Below are 20,783 nucleotides of genomic sequence, written 5' to 3' on the forward strand. Positions count from 1 at the left end.
CGCTCATCACCTGCTGCTCCCAGCGCTGGGAGGAATACAGATTGGACTCATGCTGACATGACGGGCGACTCCATCCGAACCCTTCTCCTTCCGCCCCCCTCCTCACACGCCTTTTTAATCCCCCTTTTTCTCCTGTTTATCACATTATTTTTATCTCTTTTTTCATTGATTTATTCCACTCCACTGTCTTTTTTCTGACCTGATTACATTTTTCTTGATATTTCGTTAAGCGGAATTCTACCCCCCCCATTCTTAAATACGGACCTTCATTGTTTTCGCCTTTCTCTTAAATAGATAGTGAAACATAACATATGAGTGTATATGTTTTTTTCTGACATATGGACGTCTCGGACAAACATGTTGGAGATCTTGTCTGGGTCAGGCCGGCTTGGCAGGTCTTTGAGATATAAATGGCCTCTATTCGGGGGGTGAGAGACATTCATGGTGCCGTAGAGTTTGCTTTTCATGAACACCACCAGAAACGTTACAGTGAAAAATGTAACAAAAACATGTTTTGTCTGTTTTCTGACATTTCTGTTCCATTGATTGCTTCTTCCTGTCATGAGACTATCTCGCACCCCTTCTCCTGTGCACTGTATTGCTTTTTTATGTTATTCCTCCCCTTCCGGGGTCCCCCTGTCATCTTTCCCCATATTATGTGATGTTGGAGGATGTGTGTGGGGGGGGGGGGGATTCTACTGGATGAACCTGGATGTTGTGTATCAGAGGATTTTTAGATTTGGGCAATAAAGCACAGGTTAAGCCAGGCCCTGGTCTGCATGAGGTGCCGAGTCCTTTATTGCAGACAAAGTCCCCTGTGTGTGACCAAAACGACATTGTGAGGATCGTCTCCCGGGGCATCCAATGCTGGAATTTGGTTTGGACCAGAAGCCGCTGGATCTGTAAATCACTAATCTCCAGATAGTTGTGCAGATCGTGCCATCAGGAGTTTTTCAGCTGGTTCTAGATATAATACATTTACCAACTTGTACATTCTCCAGCGGGTTCCGGATACCATGTGACCGTGCGTTCTCCAGCGGGTTCCGGATACCATGTGACCGTGCGTTCTCCAGCGGGTTCCGGATACCATGTGACCGTGCATTCTCCAGCTGGTTCCGGATACCATGTGACCGTGCATTCTCCAGCTGGTTCTGGATACCATGTGACCGTGCGTTCTCCAGCGGGTTCCGGATACCATGTGACCGTGCGTTCTCCAGCGGGTTCCGGATACCATGTGACCGTGCATTCTCCAGCTGGTTCCGGATACCATGTGACCGTGCATTCTCCAGCGGGTTCCGGATACCATGTGACCGTGCATTCTCCAGCGGGTTCCGGATACCATGTGACCGTGCATTCTCCAGCTGGTTCCGGATACCATGTGACCGTGCATTCTCCAGCTGGTTCCGGATACCATGTGACCGTGCATTCTCCAGCTGGTTCCGGATACCATGTGACCGTGCATTCTCCAGCTGGTTCTGGATACCATGTGACCGTGCATTCTCCAGCGGGTTCCGTATACCATGTGACCGTGCATTCTCCAGCTGGTTCCGGATACCATGTGACCGTGCGTTCTCCAGCTGGTTCCGGATACCATGTGACCGTGCATTCTCCAGCGGGTTCCGTATACCATGTGACCGTGCATTCTCCAGCTGGTTCCGGATACCATGTGACCGTGCATTCTCCAGCTGGTTCTGGATACCATGTGACCGTGCATTCTCCAGCTGGTTCCGGATACCATGTGACCGTGCGTTCTCCAGCTGGTTCTGGATACCATGTGACCGTGCATTCTCCAGCTGGTTCTGGATACTATGCCACCGTGCGTTCTCCAGCTGGTTCCGGATACCATGTGACCATGCATTCTCCAGCTGGTTCTGGATACCATGTGACCGTGCATTCTCCAGCTGGTTCTGGATACTATGCCACCGTGCGTTCTCCAGCTGGTTCCGGATACCATGTGACCGTGCGTTCTCCAGCTGGTTCCGGATACCATGTGACCATGCATTCTCCAGCGGGTTCCGTATACCATGTGACCGTGCATTCTCCAGCTGGTTCTGGATACCATGTGACCGTGCATTCTCCAGCTGGTTCCGGATACCATGTGACCGTGCGTTCTCCAGCTGGTTCTGGATACCATGTGACCGTGCATTCTCCAGCTGGTTCTGGATACCATGTGACCGTGCATTCTCCAGCTGGTTCTGGATACTATGCCACCGTGCGTTCTCCAGCTGGTTCCGGATACCATGTGACCGTGCATTCTCCAGCTGGTTCTGGATACCATGTGACCGTGCGTTCTCCAGCTGGTTCCGGATACCATGTGACCGTGCATTCTCCAGCTGGTTCCGGATACCATGTGACCGTGCATTCTCCAGCTGGTTCCGGATACCATGTGACCGTGTATTCTCCAGCTGGTTCCGGATACCATGTGACCGTGTATTCTCCAGCTGGTTCTGGATACAATGTGACCGTGTATTCTCCAGCTGGTTCCGGATACCATGTGACCGTGCGTTCTCCAGCGGGTTCCGGATACCATGTGACCGTGCGTTCTCCAGCGGGTTCCGGATACCATGTGACCGTGCATTCTCCAGCTGGTTCCGGATACCATGTGACCGTGCATTCTCCAGCTGGTTCTGGATACCATGTGACCGTGCGTTCTCCAGCGGGTTCCGGATACCATGTGACCGTGCGTTCTCCAGCGGGTTCCGGATACCATGTGACCGTGCATTCTCCAGCTGGTTCCGGATACCATGTGACCGTGCATTCTCCAGCTGGTTCTGGATACCATGTGACCGTGCATTCTCCAGCGGGTTCCGTATACCATGTGACCGTGCATTCTCCAGCTGGTTCCGGATACCATGTGACCGTGCATTCTCCAGCTGGTTCTGGATACCATGTGACCGTGCATTCTCCAGCTGGTTCCGGATACCATGTGACCGTGCGTTCTCCAGCTGGTTCTGGATACCATGTGACCGTGCATTCTCCAGCTGGTTCTGGATACTATGCCACCGTGCGTTCTCCAGCTGGTTCCGGATACCATGTGACCGTGCATTCTCCAGCTGGTTCTGGATACCATGTGACCGTGCATTCTCCAGCTGGTTCTGGATACTATGCCACCGTGCGTTCTTCAGCTGGTTCCGGATACCATGTGACCGTGCGTTCTCCAGCTGGTTCCGGATACCATGTGACCATGCATTCTCCAGCGGGTTCCGTATACCATGTGACCGTGCATTCTCCAGCTGGTTCTGGATACCATGTGACCGTGCATTCTCCAGCTGGTTCCGGATACCATGTGACCGTGCGTTCTCCAGCTGGTTCTGGATACCATGTGACCGTGCATTCTCCAGCTGGTTCTGGATACCATGTGACCGTGCATTCTCCAGCTGGTTCTGGATACTATGCCACCGTGCGTTCTCCAGCTGGTTCCGGATACCATGTGACCGTGCATTCTCCAGCTGGTTCTGGATACCATGTGACCGTGCGTTCTCCAGCTGGTTCCGGATACCATGTGACCGTGCATTCTCCAGCTGGTTCCGGATACCATGTGACCGTGCATTCTCCAGCTGGTTCCGGATACCATGTGACCGTGTATTCTCCAGCTGGTTCCGGATACCATGTGACCGTGTATTCTCCAGCTGGTTCTGGATACAATGTGACCGTGCATTCTCCAGCTGGTTCCGGATACCATGTGACCGTGCATTCTCCAGCTGGTTCCGGATACCATGTGACCGTGTATTCTCCAGCTGGTTACGGATACCATGTGACCGTGTATTCTCCAGCTGGTTCTGGATACCATGTGACCGTGCATTCTCCAGCTGGTTCCGGATACCATGTGACCGTGTATTCTCCAGCTGGTTACGGATACCATGTGACCGTGCATTCTCCAGCTGGTTCCGGATACCATGTGACCGTGCGTTCTCCAGCTGGTTCTGGATACCATGTGACCGTGCATTCTCCAGCTGGTTCTGGATACTATGCCACCGTGCGTTCTCCAGCTGGTTCCGGATACCATGTGACCGTGCATTCTCCAGCTGGTTCTGGATACCATGTGACCGTGCATTCTCCAGCTGGTTCTGGATACTATGCCACCGTGCGTTCTCCAGCTGGTTCCGGATACCATGTGACCGTGCGTTCTCCAGCTGGTTCCGGATACCATGTGACCATGCATTCTCCAGCGGGTTCCGTATACCATGTGACCGTGCATTCTCCAGCTGGTTCTGGATACCATGTGACCGTGCATTCTCCAGCTGGTTCCGGATACCATGTGACCGTGCGTTCTCCAGCTGGTTCTGGATACCATGTGACCGTGCATTCTCCAGCTGGTTCTGGATACCATGTGACCGTGCATTCTCCAGCTGGTTCTGGATACTATGCCACCGTGCGTTCTCCAGCTGGTTCCGGATACCATGTGACCGTGCATTCTCCAGCTGGTTCTGGATACCATGTGACCGTGCGTTCTCCAGCTGGTTCCGGATACCATGTGACCGTGCATTCTCCAGCTGGTTCCGGATACCATGTGACCGTGCATTCTCCAGCTGGTTCCGGATACCATGTGACCGTGTATTCTCCAGCTGGTTCCGGATACCATGTGACCGTGTATTCTCCAGCTGGTTCTGGATACAATGTGACCGTGCATTCTCCAGCTGGTTCCGGATACCATGTGACCGTGCATTCTCCAGCTGGTTCCGGATACCATGTGACCGTGTATTCTCCAGCTGGTTACGGATACCATGTGACCGTGTATTCTCCAGCTGGTTCTGGATACCATGTGACCGTGCATTCTCCAGCTGGTTCCGGATACCATGTGACCGTGTATTCTCCAGCTGGTTACGGATACCATGTGACCGTGTATTCTCCAGCTGGTTCTGGATACCATGTGACCGTGCATTCTCCAGCTGGGTTTGGAGTTCATGAGATGATGCTCTCTTCAGCTGGTTCTGGAGATTGTGCTTTCGATTCTTCCCTAGTGACCAGTTATCAGAACTACTCTATTAGTAAATCTACCCTTTTATTGCCCCAATTTCCTTTTGTGAATATTATGCTCTGCATCCCAAACGCCCCTACTTCTTAAATATGAAGGGTTTTTTAACACATCCATAGGTTTCTCAGACCGAAAAATCTAAAACATTGGGCATTTCTGTGCAATAAACCCAGAGCCGCACACTCCAGCGGAGGGAGAGCTGCGCGGTGGCTGCAGTCCCTTCTTATAATCCATGTAAGTATCGTTCCCAGCAAGAGCAGAAATCTCGCCGACAAATCATTTACATGAAAAGGTCTCTGATCCAACGCCAGATCTGTGTTTAAGGTCATCTTGTGACTGCCAACTCCAGAAACGGCCCCAGGGCCTTTTGCATACAAATGACTTTTTCTTGCGCCCCTCTCCTTCTTGTCAAATTTACAAAAAGGTCTTCTCCAGCCCTTCAGAAGATGATCCAGAGCCGAAGAAATGGAGAAACTTTAGGCAAACGGTATTAATAATATTCCATATTTTGCTTAATGCAGGGAAATACTATACAAACAGCGAGCCAGCAGCTGCTCCGAGTCCTTGGCTTTTCTCCACTCCGATGTATTATCCTTCCTGCTCCGAAAACAAACAAAACCAAACACGTGTCTAGCTTAAAGGGACCCCGTCGTGGAAACAAATGACAAGGGGGGGCTTTGTGGTGGGAAACTCGCTGAATCTCCTTGATTGGAGAAAAGTTATGTAGATACTAATAACTAGACTTGGGCACCAGGGGGCTCTTCGTGTTCGTCTTCGTGCTCGTCTTCGGCAAAAAAAAAAACTTCGTATTCCGCGAATATTCGCCTGGTCCTGTCTTCTCTTCGGGCGAATATTCGCGGACATTCTTCGTGCTCGGGTTTTCTTCGTTTTCCCCGGTTAAGGGGTTAAAACGGGGTTAAAGCCGCTCTGGCGCCAGGAGTTTAAATGTCCGTATGAGCAACTCTATTGGTCGTCAGCAGGGGGCTCGTCTGCCATTGGTTGATGGCAGACGAGCCCCCTGCTGGCGACCAATAGGGTCGCTCGTACAGACTGTTATACTCCTGGTGCCGTAATTGTCCGGCAGATCCCGCTGGTCTCCCTGTTCTATAATTTATTAACTGATAGAACAGGGAGACCAGTGGGATCTGCCGGGTAAGTTACAGCATTGGGGTTTTAAAAGTCTGCACGAGCGACTCTGTTGGTCGCTCGTGCAGACTTTTAAAACCCCAATGCTACAACTTACCCGGCACATCCCACTGGTCTCCCTCCCTGTTCAATTAATTAAATGTCCGTACGAGCGAACAATAAAGTCGCTCGTACGGACATTTAACTCTGTACAGGGAGGGAGACCAGTGGCATCGGCAGGGTAAGTTGCAGCATTGGGGTTTTAAAACCCCAATGCTGCAACTTGCCCTGCCGATGCCACTGGTCTTTAACTAATTGAACAGGGAGGGAGACCGATGCCACTGGTCTCCCTCCCTGTTCAATTAGTTAGTCTGTGCCGGGTTAAATGTCAGTACGAGCGACCAATAAAGTCGCTCGTACGGACATTTAACTAATTGAACAGGGAGGGAGACCAGTGGCATCGGCACTGCCGATGCCACTGGTCTCCATCCCTGTTCAATTAGTTAGGGGTTAACTTTTTTTTAAAGGGTTAAGGGGCCGTGCAAGTGAGCCTATTGGTCGCTTGCACGGCCCTTTAACCTATGGATTTCTGCTCCCGTTAACCCCTTCGATGCTGTGTTAACGCAGCATCGAAGGGGTTAACGGGAGCGGAAATCCATAGGTTCGCTGTCAGGGGCTACAAAGACCGTGCGAGTGAGCCTATTGGTCACCTGCAGGGTCTTTCTCTGGCATCAACCAATTGGTTGATGCCAGAGGAGGTCCCTGTAGGCGACCAATAGGCTCATTCGCACTGCCCTGTAACCCGTGACGGCGAACCTGCGGATTTCCACTTCCGGGAACTGCCGCGATGCCGCGAAGCCAAGACAAGGTAAGATGAAGGGGGGGAATGGTAGACGAAGACGAAGACAATCACGAAGATCTTCGTGGTGTGTGTCTTCGTCTTCGCCTACGTTTTACCGCCGCCGTCTTCTCTTCGGCGTGTCTTCGGAACGAACACGAAAACGCACTCTTCGTGTTCGTTTCCATGTTCGCCCGAAGACGAATGCACAAGTCTACTAATAACTTGTGTTGTGTTCTGAGAATGAATCTCTCATTCATTTACTGCCTTCACAAGCTCAGCATTCATCAGCTCAATGCAGAGTGATGAGCGTTGCAGTCCTCCATTGGCAGAACCCTAAGGAGAAGATAAATTTGCTCGATATATTGCTGGAGGGCCCTCTGTGTGTGTGCAGAAGTGCATGCGCGAGCGCACATTTACCTGGCGCGAGGAGGTGTATGCGCAAATATGCACAGAAACCGTCCAGCAGTGTGTTGTGGTTACTATCATGGACCATATTCACCGTACCTGGGAACTTTCTTGATAAGCTGACCCTGGAATATTAACCCTTTAATAGCACATTGTGCAGTGGCTCGCCTGAAATGTTCACCAAATGGCTCTAATACCCGATGGGCATTCTGCTGATAACAGCTAAATTCTGCTTTTGGACCCGTATGGAGGCGGTGAATGCTCTCAGTCTCAGACTTCAGTTCATTTCTCTGACTTTCAGTTTATTTTGACACTTTTTCTAACGTTTCTTCAAATTTCAGCAGGCGACGTGGCTGTTAAGGGAAGCGTGTGAGCTGCTGAGGGGGTGCGATATATTAATAGGGTCGCAGCTTATCTCGCACGCAGTAGGGGTTACAATCATACCAACACAACCTGGTTTGCCCTTCTGCAGCTGGGTAATCAGAGGCGTCGTAACATATCTTGTTGTACTGCAACTCCCATGACACTCAGCCAGTTGCTTGAAAATCCTGGCCTGGTTCAGCCCCCCCAACACACTGAGAGGCTTAATCCATCATTCATGATTAATACCGACCAGGACTTCTTCTTTCTTTTCATTGCCCGCGTGGAATATTGTCGCCACCATTATTCTGGATATTGTGATCCTGGATATCTACAGTTAGAAGGGTTTGTGTCTGTTAGCGGGGTTCTAAATTAGAACAGCGTACAGCCAATGAGAGAGTCGCAGGGTAAAGATTCCATCTCCCATTGGCTGCGTGCCGTTTGCCATTGGAACCTTTCCTTGGACGCCATACCGAAGACCAACCGGTTATGTTTTGCTGTATTATTTATATGGCGCCACCATGTTCTGAAGAAGATGACAAAGGGATCCAATTGCAAATAAATATATGCTAAATGATTTGTTTAACCCATGGAATGCCGCATTGCAAAGTGCCTTCTGTATTGTACAATAGGAGACGTGTTAATAGGAGGAAGAACCTGGTCCTGTATCAATGTGCCAGGCTGCGTAGGAGACGGTGACAGAGCGTGTCTTTCATAAGCAACTTGTGTTGACGGGAGAGTCTATTTGTCTCCATGCGTCCCGTCCCCCCCCTATAATAAAGGCGGATGAAATAATACATCATGGCTCACTGTTCCCCGTCATTTAATAAATCTCTCTCCGACATCACTGCCGATGGCTCTACTCCTTCTGCTCGATACCAGACCCGCACATCAGCGAGCTGCAGTACATGATAAAACGCGTGAAATACAATTTCAGCTTCACGCTGTGACTCATATATTGCCAGCCACATAAACATTGCAGCCCCCTCTGGAATTTGATCCACAGACCTGGCTTTTTAAGCGATGGGTCTAGACCTCAGCGTTCCGCTCAGCCCACGTATTGACATGAATCAAGCCGTCGCACCCCTGCCTTCCCCGTTTCCCAGTGCGGAGATACGTGCCCGGCGGACGGGGATCGTTGATAGGGTTGGTGGACCTTCATTGACCAAGAAGCCCAGCAGGTTATGAGTTTTCCCGAGAGGTCACAGCGGGGTGCTGCTCAAGAACAAGTCAGCCTTAAACTGGGCGCTTCGTGTATTTTCCATACATGTATTTCAATTTCAGTTTCTTAGTATGAGAGCGGTTCATATTTAAGAGGAGACATCATAGAAATATATGGTGATAGCTGATGTCCTATAGATATATACTGGGATAGGTGGCGTCTAGGAGGAGCTCCTATAGATGTATTGTCACAAACGGGAAGCATAGGACCCTTCCGAGATGCAATCCATGGGTTTGGAAGGAAAACTGTGAGGACAGGTCAAGTACAGAGACTGGTGGCGGGGTGCATGGGTCACAGAACATACTAGGTCGAGATCAGTATAGGCATGAAGCCTGGTGAGAAGGGGCAAGGTCCTCAGGTGGCCACTGGGCTTAAAGTGCCAGCGCTGCCTCGCGATTGCCAGTCTGGCCCCGAACACAGGTACATGGAGACCAAGATGCTGGAGAACAGGAGCAACCAAGGAACCAGAATGTGAGACCAGCTCCAAACGAGAGCCTAATGTCTACTATTCCAATGGCTGCGTGTGGCCCCGATGGACTAGTTCCAGGTGATCCTGATACGTAGATGGCGGCAGCTGGCGGATGAACACCATTCAGGAGAACACATTATAAAGCTGCCACTTAGTACAGTTTCCCATTATATTGTGTGGGGGTAGCTGGTACTTTAGAGAAACCCCTGTTATAGTTGTATGGGGGGGATGGGAAGTTATAGATCTCTATAGGGATACACGAGTGAGGAGAGTTTGTTTGGTTATGGTTGGTATTTAATGTTTTAACCTTTATTTTAGAACAGTAGCTGTCAAATAATTCCTTGTGTGAAACGTTATCCCCACTCCCCGGCCTGGCCTTTAAAGGCCCGCTAGAGTGCTCTTTCTGGAAAGGAGGCCCCTCTCTTAAAGAGCTGACTGCACCACCTGCAGAGCAAGGTAAGAAGGCAGGCCCTGGCATCAGCATACACCATCCAAGCATCCTTTGTGAATCTGGGCGTCTGGTATGTGAGGAGTTAATGAGGAACCCTCTTGAATGATTAGCGAGGAGTCCCCCCCCCCCCACACGCAGGCAAGACGGACGCGCAGTGAGCTGTGTACTAATTTACCATGGATTATTCCGACCGCTCCGTGACGGAGGCCGGGAATCCCTTCAGTGTGGAGGTCACACCGGTACCCCGGGGTCAATACCATCATCTTCCTCACTTATCATCCAACCCCTTACCCGTCTGTGATGCATGGATAATAAACACGCTGCGCGGTATAATGATACCGAGTATCTATACACTGATAATGAACCCCGCGCTGTATAATAATACCGAGTATCTATACACTGATAATGAACGCCCCGCGCTGTATAATAATACCGAGTATCTATACACTGATAATGAACCCCGCGCTGTATAATAATACCGAGTATCTATACACTGATAATGAACGCCCCGCGCTGTATAATAATACCGAGTATCTATACACTGATAATGAACGCCCCGCGCTGTATAATAATACCGAGTATCTATACACCGATAATGAACGCCCCCGCGCTGTATAATAATACCGAGTATCTATACACCGATAATGAACGTCCCGTGCTGTATAATAATACCGAGTATCTATACACTGATAATGAACGCCCCGCGCTGTATAATAATACCGAGTATCTATACACTGATAATGAACGCCCCGCGCTGTATAATAATACCGAGTATCTATACACCGATAATGAACACCCCGCGCTGTATAATAATACCGAGTATCTATACACTGATAATGAACGCCGCACGATGTATAATAATACCGAGTATCTATACACTGATAATGAACCCCGCGCTGTATAATAATACCGAGTATCTATACACTGATAATGAACGCCCCGCGATGTATAATAATACCGAGTATCTATACACTGATAATGAACACCCCGCGCTGTATAATAATACCGAGTATCTATACACTGATAATGAACGCCCCGCGCTGTATAATAATACCGAGTATCTATACACTGATAATGCCCCCCCCGCGTTGTATAATAATACCGAGTATCTATACACCGATAATGACCCCCGCGCTGTATAATAATACCGAGTATCTATACACTGATAATGAACGCCCCGCGCTGTATAATAATACCGAGTATCTATACACTGATAATGAACGCCCCGCGCTGTATAATAATACCGAGTATCTATACACTGATAATGCCCCCCCCGCGTTGTATAATAATACCGAGTATCTATACACCAATAATGAACCCCGCGCTGTATAATAATACCGAGTATCTATACACCGATAATGAACGCCCCGCGCTGTATAATAATACCGAGTATCTATACACCGATAATGAACGCCCCGCGCTGTATAATAATACCGAGTATCTATACACCGATAATGAACGCCCCGCGCTGTATAATAATACCGAGTATCTATACACTGATAATGAACGCCCCGCGCTGTGTAATAATACCGAGTATCTATACACTGATAATGAACCCCCGCGCTGTATAATAATACCGAGTATCTATACACTGATAATGAACGCCCCGCGCTGTATAATAATACAGGTTAGGATGGCACTGATAAGCTGCTTGGGGCAAAGGTGGCATTGTGGAACATGTTGCTTGGTGAGGTTGGGGAGTCCTGGGGCAATTTCCATACCTGTGCCTTGTGGTTTCTAGATACACCCCTGCCCATTATACATATTCTGTAGTTTAGATATCTGCACGTATATAGAATGCTCTTTATACATTCATTAGTAGCGTAAGGTTTTACACGGCACAGTTGTGTATAGCAGTACCGAGTATCTACCTGTGAAGCATTTGTCTGAATTTGTAACGTTGCGCGTGTAAAGGGCATCATCACCTGTATGAGCTGCAGAGGGTAAGCGGTGCAGCAGTTAGAGGGTTAATTTATGGAAATCCATGTCATTTTTCTATCCGCTTGTATAGATTTATTGCGCTGATCATTTCGCTTCGATTGTTTCTTTTTTTTTATTATGTGGTTTTTTTGTGTTTACTTATTTGTATTTTTTGTGATTCCATAAATGCTTTTGACAAGATAAAAGGCAGCGATATAATATTCCAGACGCGCTTCCAGGTCTGTAAAGCGGTGACTCCGCGCAGAATATTAAACGCGCTTCCACAAAGCCGCCGCCTCCACCGCCGCGTCTGTAAAGCACACCGTGCTGGCAAACACCTCAAGTCTGGATTTGCATTTTAATTCCCTGATATTCATAATTTATTAACGGCTCCAATTATAGGCATCAAACCTCTCCAGCGCGCCCGTTTCTCCAGCGCAACCTCCGTTTTATTTCTCATCGTCATGGTAATTAAGTTATACCGCGATCTATATCAAAATCTGGTGATCGGTTTCATTTAATTTTTTCTACCTTTTCTTTTCTTAAAGAGTTTGGGCAGTTTAAAAATAACAATAAAAAAAAAAATAAAATATTTTTTTAATGTTTTTTTTTATTTTTTTTTTAGTTCTCCCGAAATAGATCCGCTCGGAAGGACATGAGAATGATAATTTATTTTTTTGATTATTATTGTTAACCAAGGTGGAAATGACAGAGTTTAATTCCATGAACACGGTGGGTACATTAAATGTTAAAGAATGAAGTTTAAATTTTTAACGGAATATTAAAAAATTTAAATTATATTTGTTTTTTTAATTACTTTTTTTATAGCGCACCAGCAGATACGGTAACGCGATTTCAATATGGGGAGAATTAAAAGTTTTAGCTAACATTAAAAGTATACAACATTAACAATGACGTGAATGAGTATAATATAGGGAATTGGAGGGGGGGTTAGACAGACATTGAGGGGCTGCTTGGCTGAGGATGATGTGATTGTGTGGAGGGTCACATGCAGAGGTCAGTGACAGTGGGGACAGACTGTGATGTAACTCGAGATCAGGTCTAAAACAGAGGCTTGATGTAAGTGCGAATGGCCAAAATGTGAATGTTCCAGAATTTAACACTTTAATAACTAAATGCAGCATTAGGAATATAATTCCTGCTAGCGCTAAAAGTCCAAAACCCATTTGAGAAATGAATATTAAATCTTGTAAACATTTTCCTTTGTTTATATTTTTTCTGGAAAAAACTTGCCATGTGAACCTACGGTAGGCACGGATAGGCTGTTGCCATAGAAAGTATTTTATGTGATTAAACCTTAAGAAGAAAGAATAAAATAATGGATGTGCTAAGGCGGATTTGCTCCACATACAGGAGAGTGGAACCGCACCTTTAAGTGACTTTCAGTTAAGAAACAAACCTTGGCGTTGATGCAAACAGCAGAAAGGAGCACGCGTTACATATTGGGTTCATTCTATAGGCAGAAAGCTCTTTTTTTGTATTCTTGCTACGCTTTTGTTTGTTTCTGATTTTTCTTTCCATGAATCGAAGTCGGTGACGTGCCACGGACTGCAGCAAGATTCTGTGTATTAGGAATTTCCTAGCATTCAGTCCGGTAGTCAAGGGGTTAAATGCTTGCGATCCATCTCTGGTTCTCGGTGCTTAACCCTCCGGCACTTAATGAGTTATTTCCCACTTTCGCGCATGTCCTGCGGATCTTTGTGCATAGGCTCCACTTATCAAACCCGCGTACCTGGGGCGGGAGGGAATTGATTATCCCCCCCCCCCTTAGTTGATAGATTCCGGACAAACAACATTGACAGTGAACGATTGCATTTTTTGTTTTCCTGTTAACTCTTTCAGTGCCATTGGGGCTTTAGACAGTCCCGCCAGTACTCAGAGGGTTAACTCTTTGCTCGGTGACGATAGCTTGTCGGTTCCATTCCGTTCTGTAGAATTGATGAATCTTTTTCAATTTTCTAATTTTTTTTCTCAGTGTAATAAAAAAAAAACCCAGCTTCTCACCCCAAATATATTAACCGGCAATCCGCCTGCCTGTTATTAACGGCTTCCTGAGTGCCGCGAGTGAGCTGGAAATTGGTCTAGACTGGGATGCCGTGCTCCGGCGGGGCGAGGACCGGAACGTCGTGCCGTCTGGGGGCTCGTTCCGGGGGGAAGCGGGGATTCGCCGGCGACCGGCGTCTGTCTGGGATGGAAACCCACGGGGTGGATCCACACAGAGGCGATGCACGTCTACGAGAACGGAAGATAAAAACATCCGAGATATTAGAGAATATTAAAGGTGCAGTCCCACCTGCTCTGCTGAATTTAACCCTTCAGTAACTAAATGCACCTTTAGAAACACATTCTTTGTACTGGTGAATACCCGACCCTTTTCCCAGGAATAATGCTTTTAATTTACATTTTGCCTCATTTATATATTTACCCTCGGAAGGGTAATTTGTAAAATAAGACACAGAGCCCATCCAGTGCCTCACTCCATGTCCCTCACCCTGTTAGTGGAATGGGAGCTTAAAAAATACCCTTGGGGGGACCACAGGGCCCATCTATGATATCTGCCCCATATCTCTTGCCTATTAGGATAAGGGCTGTAAAAGTAACCCTTTTTATGAGAGGCAGGGAACCCCCTCCAATCCCCTGGCCTGTGGGGTGAAGAGGGTTAAAATATATCTATCCACAGCAAAATAAAAAATGTATATATATATATATATATATATAAAATATACGCCCCACTGACCCAAAACCCCCACGTAAGGGGTCTGTCCTATAAATAAATATTCCTATGTACAGTTATTGGCAGTGGGCTGTAAGTTGCCCGCAGGTGGCATGTTTATACACTCCTCTGCACCTGCGCCCCCAGGAGGTCAGACGATGAATTGCATGCTCCGCTGATGAGCATTGAAGTAACAGGTTGCACCCTTCGCATGCCGATAGGTTTGATGGTGGTTTTCACAGCCGCTTTCCTGGCACCCGAACAGTTCATTGGATGGACCTTATTGTCCCACCTAGAGGATTTAATGGTGGGGGGTTGGGGCAGGTTTATTTAATTTGTCTTTTCATTGAATACTATTTTATTTACCCCCTTCCACCCCGCGGGATAAAGGTGGGACAGGCAGGGGTGGGTTCGTTACACTTTCGCTCTCCATCGCAATGGACAGAGGATGTTGAAGTTGGGTTCTATGCCTCCGAACTCAGTTTTCTTTTATTTGAATGCCCCATCCACTGGGCACAGGATAATGTCATGGGGGTGAGCACAGAATCCATAGGTTTATTACATATATTTTCTCCGCAGCATACTGTTCACGGGATAGGGGCACTGTCAGAACATCCGTTTAAAAAAAAATAATAATTTAAAAAATATATATATTTTTTTCCCAGTAGCAGGAGAGGACATGCGAGTCTGGTCAGTTAACCCTTAACTCGACTGACCACTCTGCTTTTTAGAGAGAGCTTTAAAAGGATCTAGCACCTTTCCCAAATCCTTTTTTTTTTCTCGTTCTATACCCTAAACAGCTTTCAGCCTGAGCGCCTCCGTTTATGGAAACCATAAATAAGTCGCACTTTTCGCATTTCCACTCCAAGTTATTGTTTAGAAGATATTTGAGAAAGTGAGAAGGCTCTGCCCCGGTCTGTACGTCCGACACCGCAGCGCCCCGGCACATGAGATCGCATAACATGAGTGACCTCAATACTTGACATGAGCCCAATTCTCAGGACTGTCCTGGGACACTTGGGATGGAGTGCAGCTATATGCACAATGTATTTTATGTGTACCCAGTGGAAGTCATACCTAAAACACACTTCCTTACCCAGCTTCTGGCTCCCGGCATCACCAAATTACCCAGGAAACCCCCCAGGACGTCCCCTCGGAATTCTCCAGCATCGGCTCCATATGGTAGGGCTAGCACCAAGTATGCGGCTAACAGGGTCAGAAATAGGGTGAGGAGCGGGCAGAGAGAACACTTAAGCATGCGTGGGAACTCTCTGGGTTGGGCCTGGAGACTCCGGGTGAAGTGGCGCGTCTCCGGGTCTCCGGGTAAACACTCCGGATTGCGGGAGCGGCGTGGCGGCACGTCCAGCTCCCCTGCTGCTTGCCCCTCATGCAACGTTTAAACTACCCTTCCTTGAAGTGGTTCGGGAGCCGCGTAAAATAAGACGTTTCTCCTGCGCGTTCTGTCGCCTGCTACTTACAGAAGAGCCGAAGGGGTTAAAACTCTGCCTGCGGATAAATTATTTGAGTTGATTAAAACAAATTCAGCCGCGTGACTCCTTAATTACAGGATTACGAGGTTTAGTTTCAGCGCGGCGCGGAGAGGCCCGGAGTAAATTGGTGTTAATTTAGAGGCCCGTATTAGCGGTTCACCGCGGGGATGAGCCTCAAGGACATCTCAAGGTTGTCGGGGGGGAAAAGAGAAAATGAAAGGTCTCCGTAGCCGCCCGGGTCATACCAAGGACAGAGAGCTGGGCTGCAGTAACTGTTCACTAATACTGAGAACTAGCCGTGTAAAAATAAATGTTTCAAAAAACATAGGTTCCGTCAAATTTAAGTGGCCTCATCCCCGTAAACGGTATTTTCTAGAACAGGAATGTATATATATATAGTGTATTTCATTTTCTCTATACACTAGTATGAAGGTATATAGTAATACCCAATAGGTATTGATATTTTAGTAGCCAAAGTCAAACACGAGCTGATCCAGATTCGGCAGAACGTTGCCCGGGGTGAGGGGTTCGAGCCGGCTTGGCTCCGGATCCTCCGCACGTCATGCGCTATCTCAGTAACTGTACGGGGATCTGGGCAGTAAGCCCCCGGGCCCTGGACGTGTAGGGCCCATGCTCTGGCGAGTAGCTTGTGGCAGTTGGCTTCGATCGCATCAGGAAATTCCCGTCAGATATCCCGGAGCCGCCTGCCTGCCGATGAGGTTTTACAGTAATGTAGAAGCGATTTATCACGAGCGAGAAGCATTGTTTAAATAAATCCGCCGTAAGCGCGCTGTTTGTCCAGAAGGCCGTGTTCTGACGCAGCTCATGCTGTCCTGGTTACATAGTTAATGAGGCCGATGTCCATCCTGCGGAACCTTTCCAAGTCCCCGTTTTGTTATTCCTCCTCGGAAATTATTTTCTTGACTCCAAACGCAGATGGAAAGCCGTATGTCAGTGAATTCATCAGCTCTACTGCTCTCACCGCACAGATATCCTCATTTAGCTGCGTATAGAGCTTACTTGCTGATAACTGGTATGTTGATACTCGTTATCGTTATACAGATCTGCGTATTGATTATTAACCCCTTAATGACAAAGCCCGTACATCTACGGGCTCAAAATGCATTGTTTGCAATGGGTTTAAGGACCGCCCATTGTCCTTAAGGGGTTAATATACCGATAAAGCGTTAACGGTACGTAGATGCTCAGTGTCATCACGCTGGGCAACATGTTTATTATTAATCTACAGATACTCCATGCCATAGCACAGCTTCAATACTCGGCATCATTATACGGCGCGGCGTTCTATCATCTTTGTTACATACTGCAGCGTTATATAATAATACAATAATCCCGTTCTCTTTGCGTGTTCCACGCTCCTGACCCGGCACGTGTAAATCGTGAAGCGTGTCTGCCGCTCGCTCTGTTGACGCCGGGTAATGGATCTCGTTTTCACCGGCCCCGCTTAAGAACACTCTGGGGAGGAATAGCACTTAAGCCTGACACGCTAAATTGTAGTGCGTTTTGAATACAATTCAAATCCATGGGGCAGGAAATTAAAATCCTTTTTTCGGCTTCTACGTGGGCATGGAGAGGGGTGAGGGACAGGAGGAGGAGGAATTTGGGGGGCCCCGAGATATGTATATATATATGTCCTGTCTCTGTATAGTGTACGTGGGAACGAGAGGATCCTATGGAGGAGAAACGTGATTCCCTGTCTGTGTACCGTCTGGTGGGGTGGAGAAGTCCTCTCGATCTGTACTGTATCTGAGTAGTTGACCTTGTGGGTCTCCTACCCGTGTTACTGTTTTGTTGGCCCTCCATACAACCTGTCACGGAGCTGGCTAGTCCGACCGACTACCTCCGCTGTCTTGTGCTCCCTTAGCCTGGGACAACACACTTTCCCCGGTTCCCCAGTCACTCGCCGAGACTCAGTGTAGGGTAAAACCAAACGAAGACTGATTTATTTTAGACACACAGAGCTGGATATATCCAGCAAAACACACATTAACATAAAACAAGATATTGGGACACAAACCGCCCCCTTAATCTGCCTCCCAGAGACAACAGGGGCAGTAACGGGATTAACAATACAATAGGTGGGGGGAGACTGATTTATACAACATTAAACATCAAAGAATGGTGGTCACTCCCTGGTGGCAGATCCTGGCTGTCTGCTGGAGATAATCCCCTCAGCCAATGATGAGATGATACTGCTGGGGGTAGCCACAGAAGTCTTTACAAACCCAGGGCCCATAGTCAATAGGGAGGAGGCTGGCAGTCAGGCTTCTCCAGTGGCCCCAGTGATGGAGGCTTCCGTCACACAACCCCCACCTCGTCTTGCTAACCGCCAAGTGAGCCCCGCCATTTCCGCGTATAGTGTTAGCCGTGGACGCAAACTTAGCTAGTATGCTGTGTGAACTTCCCCAGAAACCGTCGCGCATGAAGATCATCCACCCGTCCATAGAGTTCACTTTGGGATCTTTTCTGGTCCGTTGTCCACTTGTTGGCTGCCGGTCCTGACCTCCCTCCTATTGACCGCATTCCTGTTCTGTCAACACAAGACAGGTGGTGGGTCAGACGGCGTCAGAAAGAGGTTTGAACCCCATGGTGAAACCCATCTGGCCAAATGAAAAGCTGTATCCTACGTACATGGTGGTCAAACCCTCCTGCTTGACACTAAATGTCGGTGGGTTTTGTGTGTCGGAGACAAGGTTCCTGTCCGTTTATGGTTGCAGGTGGGGTCTTCTGCCGAGACAACCAGATGTGTTTAGAAGAAGCCGTTCTTTCATAGCGTGCTGTCGGTAGGAGGAGGAGGAGAACCTGTTTGTTCCTCAACGTATCTCATCTTCTCAGCGCCACTTCATTGTATTTTCTACAACATCTCGATTAACCTCTTTTACGGCGCCGCACAATGGCTTCATTCATGATTCCTTTCTGGTCTTCAGCCTCCGCTTTCGTGTCTTTGTCGTTGCACAAAGATCCTGCTTCTCAGATAACACCCGTTTAGCCATTGATTCCCAACGACCTTATCGGCAGACCTGGTATCCCACCGTAGGTTATCATGAGACTGTAAGCCCCTTTGCGCCGGGCCCTCCTCACCTGTTGTCTCTGTAAGTCAAATTGTTATGTTACATACTACTTGTTATGACCTGTCTGCCCGTTGTACAGCGCTACGGAATATGATGGCGCTGTATAAAACAATTTATAATCATCTGGAGTCAACCCGTAGCTCTTCAACCACCTTCTTGCTGTATGAGATCTCAAGTCCTTCCCCTACAAAACTGCAGAGGAAGGTCACATCGTTCTGGTTTTATCCCGTTGGTTAAGCAGCAGAAAGTTCTAGAGGGTTTACTTAGCATGGAAAAATATTTTTATATTTACCCCAATCTTGGAATGAATGGGCAGATTTTCATGGTCATATTCAACTCTTATTTAATGATATCTGCCCACTGCAACATCACAGCTCAAATCCCTGCTTGAATACAGGTGCATAAATTCAGAATATCTTTTTTATAACACCCTGGTTTTTTTTTAAATAAGGATCGTTATTAGACCCATTTGGTTGCCGAGTCTCTATAATATAATTGTTGTTGATGGGCTATTAGAAGGTTAATATTGGAAGAGTCTCAAGGTCACCTCATTTACTGGGACCGGTGAGCGTTTAATGGTTGGAATGGAGACGCAGCGCACCCGATCATGCACCTGACTGCACTCCCATTCATCTATTTTTATAGCTCGGCATATATTTGGATCAGACGGTGTCTATCGGCAGATGTCTGGGTGCGCTCCAACCTGGATCCCTTCTCTTTCCCTCTAGACAACATTATCCGGTTACTTCTCGATTTCATTCTGTTACTTATAATACGCCCAGCAAGACATGGGTTAACCTGTATAATACAAACACACACATTCATTCATACATAAACGCATACACACATTCATACACACATACATTATTATTGCATGAACCCCAAACAGACAATATGAATGAACAGTGTATGAGTGATACCCTCGTGCACATTTATGACCACTCTATATGGTGTAAGATCACATATAGGGACATACGGCATTCCTATCCAGATTTAAAAAATTGGAGGCAGTAACCCGCGCCCTTAATCTGTACAGCCAGGTCCCCCGGGGGGGGGGGGTATAAAGCGTTCATTGCTGGGGGGTTATAGAATATCAGGATGGGGCTTTGCTTGGAGTAGATGCTGGCAGCAAGCGAGGCGTACGGAAACACGCGCATTAACTGTTTCATTGCCAGGTGTTTAATAAATATGCGCACTTCTCATCTGCCGCTCCGGAAAAAGAAGACCAGAAAGCCAAACACATAAAACAATTAAAAAAGAATTGGTCTTGTCACCATAGCAACCAAAGTTATGTACCTGTGGATTGATTCATTCTATTGGTTGCTAAGGCAATAAAACCAGTTTTAAAGCTTTGCACCAGAAATCCCTCTCATTATGTTTCATATCTTTCTTTTTCTAGACTTTTTGTTTTCTCGCTTTCAACCGGGAGCGCGTTCTGCTTCCAGTCAGCAGCTGTAAACTCCATTTATCTATAGACCTGGAGGCCGCCATTGCTGTCAGTCATGTGATCCCACCTCAAACACCTCACTGAGCTGACGCTTTATGGCGATGCTAATGAAGTCCGATCCTCCATAGACTTTCATTAGTCGCAGTTTCCAAATTGGTGATTAAGACCGAGCCACTCTATTGTTCACAATAGCCCACGGGCAGTATGACAGGGGGTCAGAGTGTTTGTCTAGTGGATTGGGGCTCAGATAAC

This window comes from Sceloporus occidentalis, unplaced genomic scaffold, assembly GCF_023333645.1.
Source record: "Sceloporus occidentalis isolate IW3139 unplaced genomic scaffold, rSceOcc1.0.p SCAF_205, whole genome shotgun sequence".
Lineage (NCBI taxonomy): Eukaryota > Metazoa > Chordata > Lepidosauria > Squamata > Phrynosomatidae > Sceloporus > Sceloporus occidentalis.